This window comes from Manihot esculenta, chromosome 5, assembly GCF_001659605.2.
Source record: "Manihot esculenta cultivar AM560-2 chromosome 5, M.esculenta_v8, whole genome shotgun sequence".
NCBI lineage: Eukaryota > Viridiplantae > Streptophyta > Magnoliopsida > Malpighiales > Euphorbiaceae > Manihot > Manihot esculenta.
The window spans coordinates 32,124,559-32,142,536 of NC_035165.2; positions in this window are offsets into that span (position 1 = coordinate 32,124,559).

Here is a 17,978-nt window from a genome sequence, read left to right on the forward strand (position 1 = left end):
ATAATTATATTATATAATCTCAATATATTTTATATATTTTTAATATAATCCTATAATTTATATTATCAAAATTATAGGATTATGTTTAATGAATTTAAATTTAAATTTTATAAATTGTTAAATAATATATAATAAAAAATTATAAATAAATAAAGGTATAAATAAAATAATTATTTAATAGTTATTTTAAATTTAATAAAAATTTAATTATACAATCTTTTTAATTATTTTTATATTTAATATTATCTAACTATTTTTATAATTAAATTATTCATATAATTTAAATATGATTCACTCTCACACTTACTGTTTCTGTTATGTTTGTTTGTGCTTAGCAAATTAATCTCTAATTAAAATTTACAATATTTTTGATGATGTGGGCTTGGGAGCTGTATCTCCCAACTCTCAACTACTATCTCTCCACATGATAATTATTCCACCTCAACAATTTTCTTTTCTTGATGTTTTAAGTTTTAACCTCTAAGCCTAGTCATATTTTAATATTATTAAAATTAATTATCAGAATGATTACGATTATTGTCATAATTTAATTAATTTTTTAGTAACAGATTAATGTATTTGGTCCAAGGAAGGAGATCGGATCATTTTCAGGAGAATTATGATTAGGTATCTTTTGATAATTAGTGTTTCTAAATATTAAAAAAAAGACAAATGTTATAGTCATATGGTGAATTTCTATTTTTTAAAAAAAAAAAAGAAATTAACGAATTTTATTTTAATATATCAAAATTATCTCAAAAGTATGATGTCTCAATTTCAACACAGCAGATGTAATAATAAAAAAAATAAACAAATTGTAAATATCAAGTCTTCATTATTTAAAATAGGACTTGAATAGGTGAGCATTCGGTCAGTTCGGTTTAAAATCGAACTGAACCGAATAAACCAAAAACTAAAATTTTAGTACTTATAAAAATCAAATCGAATCGATTTATTATTAGTGGGAATAGGTATCTTTTGATAATTAGTGTTTCTAGATATTAAAAAAAGACAAATGTTATAGTCATATGGTGAATTTCTAATTTTTTTTTCAAATAAAAAGGAAATTAACGAATTTTATTTTAATATATCAAAATTATCTCAAAAGTGTGATGTCTCAATTTCAACACAGTAGATGTAATAATAAAAAAAATAAACAAATTGTAAATATAAGTCTTTATTATTTAAAATAGGACTTAACAATAGGTGAGCATTCGGTCAGTTCGGTTCAAAATCGAACTGAACTAATAAACCAAAAATTAAAATTTTAGTATTTATGAAAATCAAACCGAATCGATTTTGATTAGAAATCAAATCGAATCGGTCTGATTCGATTCAATTCGGTTCGGTTTGATTGATTTTGATTTTTAATAAATTTTTTATTTTAATGCTTTATTTTTAATATTTTAAAATTTAATTATAATATTTTAATATTAATATGATTTAATTTCTCTATATTATTGAAAAAAATATATTATTATCACTAATCGGTTCGGTTCGATTTTTTTGGTTTTTTCTGATAAAAACCAAACCGAACCGAAATAACTGAAATTTTTAAAACAAAAAACTGAACCGAACCGAACTGAAATGAATAAAAAATCGAACTAAAATTTTAAATTTCATGTTGTTTCAATATTATATATTAACTCTCAGGTCTCAATTATTGTTTATGCAAATCTTATTTATAAATTAGTGAAATTAATTGCCAATAACTACATATTTTCTGCTATTTCCTAGCTGGGTCAGGTTGACTCATCAAGCTCTGAACCCATTTTTAACGTCTTGTATTTCTGTTGTTGGAGAAATCACTTTGTCAAAATGCATTAACCAATGAGAGCAGGGGAAGGAACAGATTTGCGGGGAGTTACAGTTGTAAACTTGTAATGTTAACCAATGGTTCCTTAAACATAGAGAAATTCTTGATCTAGGCAATGTTACCAAATGGTTCCTTAAACATAGAAATGTGACTGTATAATGGGTCTGCTTGTAAAGACATTTATCAAAGAGTGATTTTATCTGTTTTGCCAAAAAACTGATCATAAATCAATCTTAATGTTCCTTGTTCTTGGCATCTTATCAGTTGTCAAAATTGACTGACATGTTGATGGAGAACGATGACTTGGTTTCTTTGACTCTTTTCAAGTTTGTTCTCCAATATATTTCATGTATTTATTGAGCTGACATCGTATTGTGCTCTGTAGATAGCTCTTTGTTTGGTTGTGGACTTGGCATTGGAATCATGTACATGATGTCAGCCGAGAAAGCTGAGATCAGTGAGCTAAGCAATGCCATGGATGAGACTGCAAAAACTGTTAAAGAATTAAGAACTGAACTGTATAAAAGAAGGTCAGTCAAAGTTGCTGCTATCTCAAAAGATTTAAGCAGTAATAATGAACTAGAGTTTTATAGAGCAGGTACAGGGCACAATAATGACCCCAAAGTTATCAAAGCTTATGGGATCCCAATGATTGATGATGTTGAATGCCCAAGGAGTGGTCTTATAGAAGAGCCAGAGCCACAGCTGCTGGAAATGGATCAACCGAAAGCAGAGCTTGCATTTGAACTACAAAAACTTCTATGGTCCTATCCTGAAGCTTCTGGTCATGAAGGAGTTGAACCAAATATTGATAAGGTGAGCCTTTTCAAAAACATGCGTGTTGTTTATTCTCTAGATTTTCTTACCAGTAAAAGTCATGCCCTTCCTGTTGGTGCATTTATCTGCCCTTCCTGTTGTTTCATATAAGATATGAAACAACTTGTTTTCAGTTTTATAAAACTTTTACTTCAATCATAGGCAGAAGGTTTATTTCTTTATTTCACCTCAGTGTTTAGAGCCGTTAAAAGTTTACTATCCCTCTCATTTCATGGCAACCTGGTTAACAGGAAGCTATTACATATTGAAAAATGCATGTCATGCTTGGGTGTGCTTCCGGTAATTGTTGCTAGTTTTGACAATTACTATAATGGAAAATTGATTTCTTTTGCATTCATGCTGCCTTTATCCTAGAAACCTACAAATCTACAATTAGGAACTCAATGATAATTGAAATAATAGTGCAACTTGAATCACACTGTAAACATTTAGGGAAGTCATTAACTTCATTTGTTGGGAAATTTATAAATAGGATCTGTATTTTGGATTAGTAGTTTGTTGGTGCCTTTACCAGTTGTAATGACAGTTGATACATGGGTCTTCAAAAACCTGATTCATGGTAAACTGTAGATTGTAACCTTGAGTCTGGAAGAGTGGCATGTTATAAGTTAGTGGCTTGCACACTGGATTGTCCATCTGTGACCGGCACTAAGGATGGGGTATTCCGTAGTTTTTACTAGAAACATATTGTGCAGAATGAGACTTTTTCTGGTGGGCTTCACAAACTGGAGGGTCAGAGCAAAATTTCTTGCCAATGCCATGCAGTATTGCCATCTGAACTGGATCGGAAACTGTCCCATTTGCTCATCAAACAACAGGAAAATCAAATTGAGGAGCTAGAATCTGAATTGCATTCTGCCCAGTCCAAACTCCATGAGAAGGAAGCTGAACTCCAAGCGCTGAGGGACTGTGTAAAACTCCTGACTGAAATCGAAATCTTCCCATCAACTGTATCAGGCAAGTTTTTTTTGCCTCCATCCACTAAAGGTTGTATGTTTATGAGTTATAATATTATTGGAAGAAAGGAACAACTCAATTATTGGTGTTTGCATGAGTTGGGATTACCATACGCTAACAAAAAGCCTTCTCATGTGAAATGTCTCTCTCTAAACCTGAGTATTGTTTCACAGATGATGAAGCTGTGACATTTGCTGAGCAAGAGTATGTGATACCAGGGATTACCTACTGCAAATCAAAGTTTGATTGAAGGAATGTGATTATCAGAAGACTTAAGCAAAAGCAAAGTCCTAGATAAAGATATAATGATCCAGTATTTCAATTGTAGGATCAAAGAATTTAATGATTTTACAAAATTTTTAATTGAAATTAGAAGATAATAAAGTTATTAAATAATTTTGTATTCAGATATAATAATTCTCACATACCCCATACCTATTACCATCCTAATCCTGAATACATAGGAACAGTAATAAGAAACATATAGTGATTTTTTTTTAATAACAAATGCAGGAATGACCTACTGCAAATCGAAGTTTTAGTTGAAAGAATGCAATTATCAGAAGGTTAGAGACTATTTAATGAAAACTTAAGCAAAAGTAAAGTCCTAGATGAAGATATAATAACACATTTTTTCTTTGAATAATAAATGAATTATCCTTTTCTAAAAGTAAAATATAGTTTGTTAGCAGTGATTAATCACCGTTTAATATTAAATTTTCTCTTGAATAGATAACCTCATATGTCTTCCAAAATTATAAAATACAATCAATCATATAGAATAAAGTCATATGTATAAAAAATAAAAAAAAATAATTAATTATCATATTTTAAAAATTCACACATCTACTTATTAAAATATATATACATACATATATATATATATATATATATATATATATATATATATATATATATATATATATATCTATTTATCATTTATTATTAAATTATTGTCCTACGTAGAATTGCTTCCCTAGTGCAACGGGTCTCTCTCTGTTGCATTGCATGTCTGATCCCTTAACATGGCCAAGGCATGAATTTATTCAAATATAGAAAAAAAAAAATCTAAAACTAGGAAACTGTCCACCTGGCATATTGCCATATCCTCTCCTCTTCATTTCCCAGCTTCATCAAACTCTCAATTCTCTGTTTTCTCTCTCTATCTCACCCAACGGAGTATAGAGGCGCTCCACGACACAGAGGGAGAGGGAGAGAGGGACATTCTTGGAAGATGAAGATATATACAAAGCCCATATCCAGCCCGGGTCGGACCGAGAATTATCCGCCACCATTGATGAGATTTTTGAGGAGCAATGTTAGTAGCAGAAGTAGAGGCAGGTCACGTTCAAGTCCTATGTTCGTTAGGATGAAGAATGGCGCCAATGAAACCCAAGAGCCTTCCTCCCCAAAAGTTACCTGCATAGGACAGGTTATAGTCAAGCGTTCCAAGCAAGCCAAGACCCAACCAAGTAAAATCAAATGCTTCTATAAATGGGTCCGTAACACCCTGTTTTTCCTTCATTCAAACAGGGCGACGCTCCGGCCAAACTGTACTTTGCTCTCATGGCGCAAGCGGGTAATGTTTTTTAAGGTCGGTGTCAGGAGAGAAAGCAAAATCCGGGAGGATTCATCAAAAGTTGAACCAAAATTTGGCAACATAAGTGAAGATGCAGGGCAAGAAAGTGAAGTGGAAGATGAGGAAAATAAGATGTATGTTTCCTACAGTATTTCACCACCAAAGAATGCGTTGTTATTGACGAGAAGCAGGTCTGCGCTGTAGCTTGCAGATTTTGGGGCTCACCTCTGGAAAGTGAAGAAACAGAACAAAACTGAGTGCAGATCAAGAGAACACAGAGAGAATTCACCCCATGTCAAAAGAAAGTCATTTTGCCGAGAAATCTGATCAAGAATCAAGATTGGATCAAGAAACTGAAGAAAAGTTGAAGTTTTTTCTTTCAATGAATTTGAAGGTCCAGTCCAGTCACTTCAATTAGAGAAAATGTCAAAAATTGTAGAACTCAGAACAGAGAATGATGGCACTGTACGTCCTCTTGAGCTTCTAGAAGAATAGAAGGTTGGGTTTCACATGATTAATTTAACTAGTCTTTGTTTATTTTCATTTTGTGGGCAACTGTACTGAGTATAGTTTTTGAAACTTGGAGGTAGTGTTATTTTTGTTTTTAAGATAGTATATATGTGAAGCTGAAGGAGAGAATCTCTATGTATAAAAAGCTGAAACAATGAAATTGTTGTTATTTATGTGTTAGTATTAATCTACATGGCTCTAAAATTATTATTCTGTAAGTTTCCCCAAATTAACAAATTGGTTTTAGTTATAATTAATTTTATAGAAATGAATTTTTTATTAAAATCACATAAAATGTAAAGTTCTATTAATTTACAAAATTTTAGGAGAATAAAAACACATTCTTCATGGAGAAAGTTTCATATTTTTAATGTTTTTACTTTGTGGGCATCTCAGAGTCATAGTGATTCTGATTAGTCAAATCACCTTTGGATACTCTTTGGTGGAAAGTTTTATGATGTCTTCTTCATCAGGTAAAGAGACCCACTTCATTTTTACTGGTGCAGATAAGATCAATTGATCATTATAATAACAGAGAAGTTAAAGTCAAAAGTTTCCATGATTAGAATTTATCACTGGTTGATTGAACTCAACCCATCATCATTTATCATTTTTCACTGCACACATGAAAATTTTCTCTTAAACCAAACAGCTGGATTCTGTGTTGATCAGCAAAAAGTTTGGGTTAAGATAGAATTGTTTTTGTTATAGAAAAGGGTGACAATTAAGAAAGAAAAGGACTATACTGTTGGGCAGTTCAGATTCATTGTCTAGTGAATGGAAAAAACAAGATCCAGTTTGGAACTTGGACATATAATATCTTTCTTGTTGACAAAGAAAAAATCAGTGCATCTGCAAAGTGAAACTTTGGCCCATCTTTTAGGCATAAAAATGCAACTGCAACAAGTCATTTTCAGTAGTTGCATTGGCCACATCTTGCCTTTTGTATGCAAAGGCTTCTTGAAGGTGCAGTTGTCTCCAGGTCCAGGCTCCACACTGCCCTTCACTATTCATGAGCTTAATGAGAACCGGAGATGAGTGAGTTCCATGTGGCTGCCTTACAAGCAACCCTACAAGTGTCAGATATCAAAGCTTCAATCTCAAGTCTCCATCATAATTATTAACTTTTATGGCTGGCTTTAGCTCTGTTTTCTTTCTCACTCCCTCAATCGTGGAGATTTGTATGCTCTATAACCTGGTTTCCCTATGTTGTGAAGTTTTTTCAGCCTAGTATGGGCTTTCGAATTGACAGCTACGGTGGATGCCTGTGAAAACGAGGAGTCTGTAGAAATCTCTGTTATGAAAGATGAGTAGCGTCTGCTTCGAGTTCCTTTGTTTCATAGATCGGGTCTGGAGAAGCCGGTTATGGCTAGGTTTCTTTGTTTTCTTTGGACCGAGTGGATAGACTTTAGTGGTTTGGGTTGAGATGTTTTCTGTTTAAAACCATATTCTTATAATCTCTTTGGGCTTTTAGTCTTATTAATGAAATTTTTACCTTTGGCAAAATTATCAGAAAAAACTTAATGATTGAAATTCAATATCAATGGCTGGATATGGCCCTAGTCCTTGTAACCTCTCTTTTTCAGGATAGTGTTAGATGATATGGAACTTTGTTGCAATGCAAATTCTGGAAAGAGTAAATTGTACAAGTCCTTTTCTTTGCTTGCATTTCAAGCAAATGATTTGATGATTTTGACCCACGACCTCTGGGTCACAATGCAACAATCTTTTTCCATTGTAATCTTAAAATTGTGTACCACATGGTGAATCCTACATTGCACAATCTATTTTGATGAATAGATTATATACAGACAGCTACTGGGTTTGAAAAGTTAGATATGAAGATGCAGCCATGTATTATTGGATTGTAAAAGCATGAAAGAAGCAGAATTTAGAGGCTTTTCCTCTTTCTTTCTTTCTTTCTCGGGTACCAATGAAGTCCAAGGTTAAATCACAGGTTACATATCAACTCAGTGGGCCTCTACTTGCTACTCACAAGCTTATTACAACCATATATTGCAATTCCAATATGACATTTCAGCTTTATTGAATTTTGATGAGTGAACTCAACAACGGCCGGAAGAGTCACTACAAAATGCTTATTCATCAATTATCAATATCACAATGAAATCAAGTCAACGTATTTCAAGAGAAATGAATTGGATTTTTGCATAGAAATATGACACTTGTTAAAATGATTTGATTGCATGAAATAGAAAATGATCAATGAATTGATTTTGACCTAAAAAATTTAACAAATTCCCTCATTTTTTTATGGAAATTTTCCACAAGCATTTATAGGTATCAAGGTATGCATCTATATGAAAGCTTAGATGTCATTTTCTCCACAAAATGGAGATATATTAGCTTTGTGGCTCAAAATTCTGTAGGTAAGATAGTGTCTTTGTAATCCAGGATCTATTCAATATCAGCCAGGGCAGAACTTTGAAGGTTTACCATAAAAGCATACAATCTATAATATTCTATTTATAATACATTATTTATTTAATTTCAATTTAAAAAAATTGAATTGAATTAATTCTGATTAAAACCGATGGTTCCTGCGGATTCCGGTCCTAATTAAAATAGGAGCCAGTCTTGTAACTTTTGAATTGGATGGGTTCTAATTGATCTATTTGATTTATGATTTGAACCGAATCATGGGTAGATCTACCACAAGGGAGCATTAATGTTAGCAACCGGCAATCATAATTCGTATGTTGGGTGCCAACCACTTTTATTTTCTTTTTATTATGAAACTATGTAGTTACCCCTCTAATTAAGAGGATCATTCGGGTCATATTTTATTCAAAACCTCTAATTTGTTGAATCTTAATTAATTAAATTCACATTTTCAATCAAGAGATCGAAGAAAATGGAAGATTAGGATATAGAAGAAACCAATGAGTTAAGTAGAAGTGAGCAGTATTTGGTTCAAATCGAAAAAACTGATCGAACCGAATTAATTTAAAAATTTAGTTTGATTTTTTATTCATTTCAGTTCGGTTCGGTTCAGTTATTTGTTTTAAAAATTTCAGTTATTTCGGTAGGGCTGAGCAGAATTCGGTTTAAACCGAAATAACCGACTGAACCGATTAATTTTAAAAATTTAGTTCGGTTTTATTTTTTTTAGTTGGTTCGATTTGAAATTTTTGAAAAATCGGTGATTTCGGTTCGGTTCGATTTGAAACGTAAAAATTTCAATTAAACCAAACCGAACCGAAATTAGCTATACTACGTCGTTTTAATAATTCCCTATTTCCTTATTTCCCTTCCCCATCCTTCCCTTTCCACCCTAAATCTAAAACAATTTCCTCTCTCATCTCTGTGCTCCATCTCTCATCTCTGTGCTCACCCCTAACCCTAACGCCCTCACCTCAAAGTGCCTCGCCTCTGAGCTCCATCAACTTCCAGCGGCGCTTCCACCATCCACCGTCCAGCCTCCAGTCTCTTTCTGAGTAGAGCCACACACGCATCTCGCCGCGAGATTCTCGCGCATGTGCCTCCACTCTCCTCTCAACTGGACTGATTCACGAGCTGACTCCTCCTCAGTCCTCACCTCAATCCTCTATCGATCTTTAGTCTCTCTTTCCATGCAATCATCGGCGTCCGGCCGTCGCTCTCTATCGGCTCTCCACGCATCGTCGGGCAGTCGGAAATTTGGGCAATTTGGTCGTGCTTATTCCACAGCCCTCAGTCCTCTCTGAGTCTCTGTGTCGCGCTTCCAGCCTTGAGCCTTTCACAGTCCGTGGACCAGACTCCGGGACCAAGAGATCCAAGAGTGCCTCTCGCGCCTCCAGACCAAGAGTCAACTGCAAAAGATAAGTAAATATTTGTGATTTGCTGTTGATTGTTGAATTTGTGTGCCGTTGATTGTTGAAGTAAACCCATGGCCGTCTGGAAATTAACTGTTATTTAATCTTGTTTAATCTTGAAGTAAACCCATGTTTAATCTTGTTTAATCTTGATCGTTGAAGTAAACCCATGCTGAATTTGTGTTATTTAATCTTGTTTGGATGTGTAAATGAAAATATCATGTGAATAATTTAGGAAATTAGACAGAAATTAATTAAAACACTTCAATTGAATTTTAGAACACTAAAAATCAATGTAAAAAAAAATAATGAAAAGTTTGAAAATCGGTTCAACCGATCGAACTGATCGAATCGAACCGAACCGAACTAGATCAGTTCGATTCGGTTATCCCTCTTATTCGGTTCGGTTCGGTTTATGTAAAATACTGTAATTCGGTTTTCGGTTATTTCGGTTCGGTTCGGTTTTGAACCGAACCGACCGAATGCTCACCCCTAGCTGGTCATGAAGGAGTTGAACCAAATATGGATAAAGTGAGCCTTTTCAAAAACATGCTCGTTGTTTATTCTCTAGATTTTCTTATCGGTAAAAGTCATGCCGTTCCTGTTGGTGCATTTATCTGCCCATATAAGATATGAAACAGTTTTATAAAACTTTTACTTTAATCATAGGCAGAAGGTTTATTTCTTTATTTCACAAGTTTAGTATCCCTCTCATTTCATGGCAACCTGGTTAACATGAAGCTATTACATATTGAAAAATGCATGTCATGCTTGGGTGTGCTTCCGGTAATTGTTGCTAGTTTTGACAATTACTATAATGAAAATTGATTTCTTTTGCATTCATGCTGCCTTTATCCTAGGAACCTACAAATCTACAATTAGGAACTCAATGATAATTGAAATAATAGTGCAACTTGAATCACACTGTAAACATTCAGGGAAGTCATTAGCTTCATTTGTTGGGAAATTTATAAATAGGATCTATATTTTGGATTAGTAGTTTGTTGGTGCCTTTACCAGTTGTAATGACAGTTGATACATGGGTCTTCAAAAACCTGATTCATGGTAAACTGTAGATTGTAACCTTGAGTCTGGAAGAATGACATGTTATAAGTTAGTGGCTTGAACACTGGATTGTCCATCTGTGACTGGCTCTAAGGATGGGGTATTCCGTAGTTTTTACTAGAAACATATTGTGCAGAATGAGACTTTTTCTGGTGGGCTTCACAAACTGGAGGGTCAGAGCAATATTTCTTGCTAATGCTATGGAATATTGCCATCTGAACTGGATCGGAAACTGCCCCATTTGCTCATTGAACAGCAGGAAAATCAAATTGAGGAGCTAGAATCTGAATTGCATTCTGCCCAGTCCAAACTCCATGAGACGAAGCTGAACTCTAGGCGCTGAGGGACTGCGTAAAACTCCTGACTGAAATCTTCCCATCAACTGTATCAGGCAAGTTTTTTCTGCCTCCATCCACTAAAGGTTGTATGTTTATGAGTTATAATATTCTTGGAAGAAAGGAACAACTCAACTATTGGTGTTTGCATGAGTTGGGGTTACCATACGCTAACAAAAAGCCTTGTCATGTGAAATGTCTCCCTCTAAACCTGAGTATTGTTTCACAGATGATGAAGCTGTGACATTTGCTGAGCAAGAGTATGTGATAACAAATGCAGGGATTACCTCTTGCAAATCAAAGTTTCAGTTGAAGGAATGTGATTATCAGAAGGTAAGAGACTATTTAATAAAAACTTAAGCAAAAGCAATGTAATACCCGGCTAGACTCCGGTATCGGGATCCCTACTGTCCGGTGGGACCTCGGTTGTCGGAAACCTCTAGAAGGGTAAAACTATGATTTTATGAAGTGTTTTCATGTATTTCAATGGTTTTAAGTATGAAATTAAATGAGTTTTTGCATGAAAAGTCTTTGGAGGAAAACCCAGGTTCGGCCGCCGAAAGTCAAGTTCGGCCGCCGAACATGGCATGCATGCGGAGGCACATTCGGCCCCCGAACGTGGCCTGGCCAGCCACTATAAAAGGGTCTCTTTGGTCCGCACGGGCGAGCTTTTCTTCCCCGTTGTCAGCCAAGGTAAACCTTCGCCGCCCCTCACCAATCTTGAGCATTTTCCTTCAATCTTTCACGTTTTTAACAAGTTTATAACTTTGTTTTGAAGATTTACAAGTTTTAAGCAAGTTTAAGTGCTTTGAGGTTCAAGGAGCTCAATCCTCCCATCTTTGAGTCAAGGTCGTTTTCCTCTCGATCTTCAAGAGGTAAGGGTCGATCTTGAACTCTTGTTATGTTTTAATAAGTTTTATGCAAGATCTATGGGTTAGAATGCATGTTTAGGTTATGTGTATATTTATGGGTATAATGTATGTTTTTGAACAATGTATGTTGGAAATGTGTGTTTTGAAGTGTTGTAGTTGGGGTATATTATAGTTTGAGACCCCTAGGTGTGATGTATGATGTGTATGCATGTGTAGAAACAAGTTTATGCATGTTTTGAGGCGTTTTGGAGGCTTTGGACACAAGGGAGCCAAGTTTCTGCCCTTCGGCGGAAACTCAGGTTCGGCCGCCGAAGTGACTTTCGGCCGCCGAACCCCCTTGTGGAGGCAGTTTCGGCTGCCGAAGCCTGCCCCCGAAACTCAAGTTTCGTCTCTGTCTGGGAGGTTCGGCCGCCGAAAGTGCCGCCGAACCCGCATGACTTTCGGCTGCAGAGGGACTTTCGGCCGCCGAACCTGCCGCCGAAAGTGCCCTGTTCAGCCATTTCTTGTATGTTTTCATGTGATGTTTTCAGGATGTTTTAGGGGGTCTTTGGGGAGTATTTTTGAGTCATGTTCATGTATGTTTGGTGCCTCATATGAGTCCACCTGTGTAGGTTCGGACCCGAGGAACCGAGACCCCCGGTTGTGAGATAGTCGTTCAGAGTTCGTTATTAAAGCTTCAGTTACCAGGTGAGTGGAACAACCCCTTAAGCTTTAAAGTAAAGGAATAAATGAATGAATCATAAAGCATTGCCCATGCATCATTATGCCATGTAATATTAGGTTGTATGCATTAGAATTCACGAATATGTTGCATTGCATACTTCGTTGTTGATGTGGATGAATGTTGAATGATCCATTAGCCCTTATATGTCATGATAGCCTATGTGAGTCCAGGTGTGCCTGCTACGGCTCTACGCCCCTGGCACTATGACTGATTATGAAAGTCCGGGTGTGCCTGCTACGGCTCTACGCCCCCGGCATGTATGAGTAAGAAAGATTGGGGCTAAATGGTGACAAGTTCATCCTTGTTGTGGAATGTTTGTGTTATGGCGCATACATGAAAGCATGAATAAGAAAAGAAAGAAAAAGTAAATGATAATAATAATAATAAAATGAATAATAATATACCTAAAAAGGGTGGAATTAAAACAAATGTTTTTAATTTCTGCTCACTGGGCTCTAGTAGCTCACCCCATTCCCTTTATCCCCAAAGTTGCAGGTACAGGATAGATCAAGAAGTCGGCTAGAGTGAAGTCAAGCCTTGTATGTTGTAATAGATAGTAGTGGACATGAATATGATGTAATGAGTAATTATGACCATGTAATGTAATGAATGAGTAATGTATAGTTATGATATGTAATGATGATGATGATTGAGGATTAGTATGTGCTTGACCCTATGTTTATGGTTATCCCCTTGGCACATGATCTATAGAAATGTTTTTATGATGTATTTGATAGTCCAAGCTTATCGAATGATGAATACCCCATTGGAGCATTTGATGAGGACTCCAGTGGTGGTTATGTTATTGATGTGCACATGTTCAGGTTAAGCTTGGAAAAAGAAAGAAAAAAAAAAAAAGTTTACAGCTTTATGTATGTTGATCATGTATGGGATATTACAGGTTACAGGAGGTATGTTTGGCTTGCTACGGGTCCCGGCGGCCTTAAGCCGATCTGGATCCTAGCGCCGGTAACGGGTCGGATTTCCGGGTCGTTACAGAGTGGTATCAGAGCCCTAGGTTCATATGGTCGGACCTAGTATGTCGGGCTCATAGATGTTCTAGAAGGTCAAGCACACTAGGAAAATCATGTCCACTAGGATAGGATGTAGAGTCCTGTCTATATGATTATATGATATGCCATGATAATATGCATGTGCATAATTGCTATGATATGATGCTATGTATGTGATGCGGGTTCATGTGTTTCCACATGAACCATATGATGCTAATGATTGTTTATGCTATGTGCTGTTTTTCAGAAGAAAGAATGAGGGGAACTCGTCGATCTGCACGATTGACTGGAGCGCCACCTCAGGACGAGGGCGCTGATGCCCGTCCTTCAGCTTTGCCTAGGGCAATGTCCAGTAGGTCCAACAGAGACAGAGTAGCTAGAGACCCTAGAAGGTCTTTGGATCTGGGAAGAAGCAGATCAGTAAGGGGAACAGTGCAGGGAGGAATGTCTGAGGATATGGAAGTAGATCAGAGGAGGGATGGCAGTCTCGGTGTGAGCATGCCGGAAGAGGGCATGGGAGAATCAGAAGGAGGCACTCAGGCCTCGAGTTATGTCCAGCCACATCACTACCCACCCTATTCACACCATCCAGGGTATTCGATGGGAGGTACATCGGATAACCCCAGTTTTAGCCCTTATCCTCCACATATGCCATACCCACCTTACTACCCACCGTACTCTCAGTACCCCATGTACCCACCTCCACCTCCCTATACCAGTACAGCAAACCCTACCCCAGGGGATGTTGCACCTCCACCACCACCAGCACCTACTGTCCCGGAAACACAAGTACCCAAACCTACCTCATCTAGAGGGAGCAAGGTCAAGATGACCGATTACATGAAGTTGGGTGCTCCTCAGTACAGAGCAGGTGATGACCCTTTTGAGTATCTGAGCAGGGTCAAGACTATTACAGATGAGATAGGGGCTGATGACAGTAGAGCCATTCAGATGGCTGGGTTCACACTGGAGTGCAAGAAGGCACGTAGTTGGTTTAAGAACTATGTGAACCCGAGAGCGGACAGTATGTCCTGGGAGGAGTTCGCAAATGAGTTTGCAGAATGGGCTTTCCCTGAGAGCTCTAGAGAGCAGAAGATGATAGAATTCGAACAGTTGAGGCAGACTGATCAGATGAGTGTGGAGGAGTACACAGACAGGTTCCTGGAGTTGTTGCCATATGCTGGGCTGAATTTGGACACAGATCAAAAGAAGTCAAGGAGATATATTATGAGGCTGCACTCCAGGTATTCCTCTTTGGTACAGTCAGCAGAGAGGGAGAGTTTCCATGCCATAGTGGATATGGCTAGGAGAATGGAGGCTAGTGCTATCGTTGAGGGGAAGGTAAAACAGTCAGTGGCACAGTCTTCTGGTTCCAAGACCCCAGGTGGGGAAAGGTTAGACTCTTCTTCTCTAAGTACAGCAGTTGCAGGCAGTAAGAAGTGGGACAGAGGCCACAGAAAATCTAAGAAGAATAAGTTCTGGAACAAGATCAAGTCAGGTCTGGGTTTAGGCAGTGGCTCAAGCTCTGGCGCAGAGGTTACAGCATGTATGAGATGTGGGAGACCACACAAGGGAGTATGTCTGGCAGGGACAAACACATGTTTCAGGTGCGGACAGGCGGGTCATTTGGCTCGAGATTGTCCTAGGGCAGCCTTTGCAGCACCGTCTCAGCAGACAGCCTCCGACAGTGTGATGCAGCCAGTAGCTCCAGCCGCAACACAGGCCAGTGGCAGAGGCAGAGGGAGAGGGTCAGCCTCTTCATCAGCAGGATACAGAGGTGAAGGTCCATCAGCTCCGGCACGGATCTTCACTATGACTCAGCAGGAGGCCAGCACATCCAACACCATAGTGGCAGGTAATCTCATCGTTGGTTGTTCTGATGTGTATGCCTTAATGGACCCGGGTGCATCTCATTCTTTTGTTGCTCCGAGAGTCGTGGAGAGGGTAGGATTGATGGTCTCTGGGTTAGAGTGTCCCCTATGGGTCAGTGGACCCAAATGTGACCCGTCAGTGGCAGAGGCAGTCTGCCAATGTAGTCCAGTTTTCATAGAGGGAAGATGCCTTTCCGCCGACCTCGTGGTTCTAGATTTGACAGATTTTGACGTCATTCTAGGGATGGATTGGTTATCGACCCATGGTGCTACCTTGGACTGTAGAGACAAGGTAGTCAGATTTAGAGATCAGGATGGGTCAGAGGTCGTCTTCAGAGGAGACAAAAGGGGTACACCTAGAGGTCTGATCTCAGCTCTTCAGGCTCGTAGGTTGCTCAGGAGGGGATGTCAGGGGTTTCTAGCTCATGTGAGGGAGTTAGATAGTCATGTCAGAGAGCCCGCCTCAGTGCCTGTGGTGAGTGAGTTCTTAGATGTTTTCCCCGACGAGCTGCCAGGGTTACCACCTACTAGGGAGATAGAGTTCGAGATTGAGTTAATGCCTGGTACCAGACCGATCTCTATCCCTCCCTACAGGATGGCACCAGCTGAATTAAAAGAACTGAAAGAACAGTTGCAAGAGCTGGTAGATAAGGGTTTCATCCGACCGAGTACTTCACCTTGGGGTGCTCCGGTTTTGTTTGTGAGGAAGAAGGATGGATCCCTCAGACTTTGTATCGACTACAGGCAGTTGAACAAGGTCACTACCAAGAACAAGTACCCTTTGCCGAGGATCGATGATCTATTCGATCAACTAGCAGGAGCAAGTTGTTTCTCCAAAATAGATCTGAGATCAGGGTACCATCAGTTGAGGATAAGGAATGAAGATATACCGAAGACAGCTTTCAGGACCAGGTATGGGCACTATGAGTTCCTTGTGATGCCGTTTGGGCTGACCAACGCCCCTGCAGCATTCATGGACCTCATGAACAGAGTATTCAGTCAGTATCTGGATCACTTCGTTATTGTCTTCATAGATGATATCTTAGTGTATTCCCGAAATGCAGAGGAGCATGCCCATCACCTGAGGACAGTTTTGCAGACCTTGAGAGAGCAAGGCTTGTATGCCAAGTTCTCCAAGTGTGAGTTTTGGCTTAGGAGCATATCATTCTTGGGGCACATTGTGTCAGAACAGGGTATTGAAGTAGACCCCAAGAAGGTAGAGGCTGTAGCTAACTGGCCTAGACCCACCACAGTGACCGAGATCAAGAGTTTTCTGGGTTTAGCAGGTTACTACAGGAGGTTCGTTCAGGACTTCTCAAAGATTGCTGCTCCTATGACCAAATTGACAAAGAAGAATCAGAAGTTCATATGGACCGATCAGTGTGAGGAAAGCTTTGAGGAGCTTAAAAGGAGGTTGACTTCAGCACCGGTGTTAGCTCTGCCAAAAAGTGATGATGACTTCTCCGTATATTGTGATGCGTCCCGTGTGGGACTGGGTTGTGTGCTAATGCAAAATGAGAGGGTGATCGCTTATGCTTCTAGGCAGCTGAAGAAGCATGAGCTGAATTACCCCACACATGACCTAGAAATGGCAGCAGTGATCTTTGCACTCAAGATGTGGAGGCATTACCTTTATGGGGTAAAGTGTGAGATCTTCACAGATCATAAGAGCCTGCAGTACATCCTGAGTCAAAGAGAACTGAACATGAGGCAGAGGAGATGGGTAGAACTGTTGAGTGACTATGATTGCAAGATTCAGTACCATCCGGGTAAGGCGAATGTTGTGGCAGACGCCCTAAGCCGGAAATCACTCGGCAGTCTATCCCACATTTCAGCAGAGAGGAGGCCGGTGGTGAAGGAGTTCCACAGACTTATGAGTGAGGGATTGCAGTTGGAGTTGTCTGGCACAGGTGCCTTAGTGGCTCAGATGAGAGTGACACCCGTGTTTCTGGAGCAGGTAGCTCAGAAACAGCATGAGGACCCAGAGTTGGTCAGGATAGCCAGAACGGTTCAGTCAGGCCAGAGTAATGAGTTCAAGTTTGATGATAAGGGGATCCTCCGCTACGGGAACAGATTATGTGTGCCAGATGACATTGGTCTGAAGGGAGATATTATGGGGGAAGCCCATAATACCAGGTATAGTGTTCACCCTGGAGCCACCAAGATGTATCAGGATCTGAAGAGAGTGTATTGGTGGCCAGCTATGAAGAAGGACGTGGCACTGTTCGTGTCAGCCTGCGATGTGTGTCAGAGGGTGAAACTAGAGCATCAGAAGCCGGCTGGAATGTTGAATCCACTACCGATTCCAGAGTGGAAATGGGAGAATATAGCTATGGACTTCGTAGTGGGGTTACCGGCGACGTCCAACAGATTGGACTCCATATGGGTGATTGTGGACAGACTCACCAAATCTGCTCACTTCATCCCTGTCAGGAGTGGTTACTCTGTGGACAAATTGGCGCAGGTGTACGTAGATGAGATTGTCAGACTGCATGGGGTCCCGGTATCTATAGTGTCAGATAGAGGGCCCCAGTTCACCTCCAGGTTTTGGCGGAGTCTGCAGAACGCTATGGGTACCAGATTA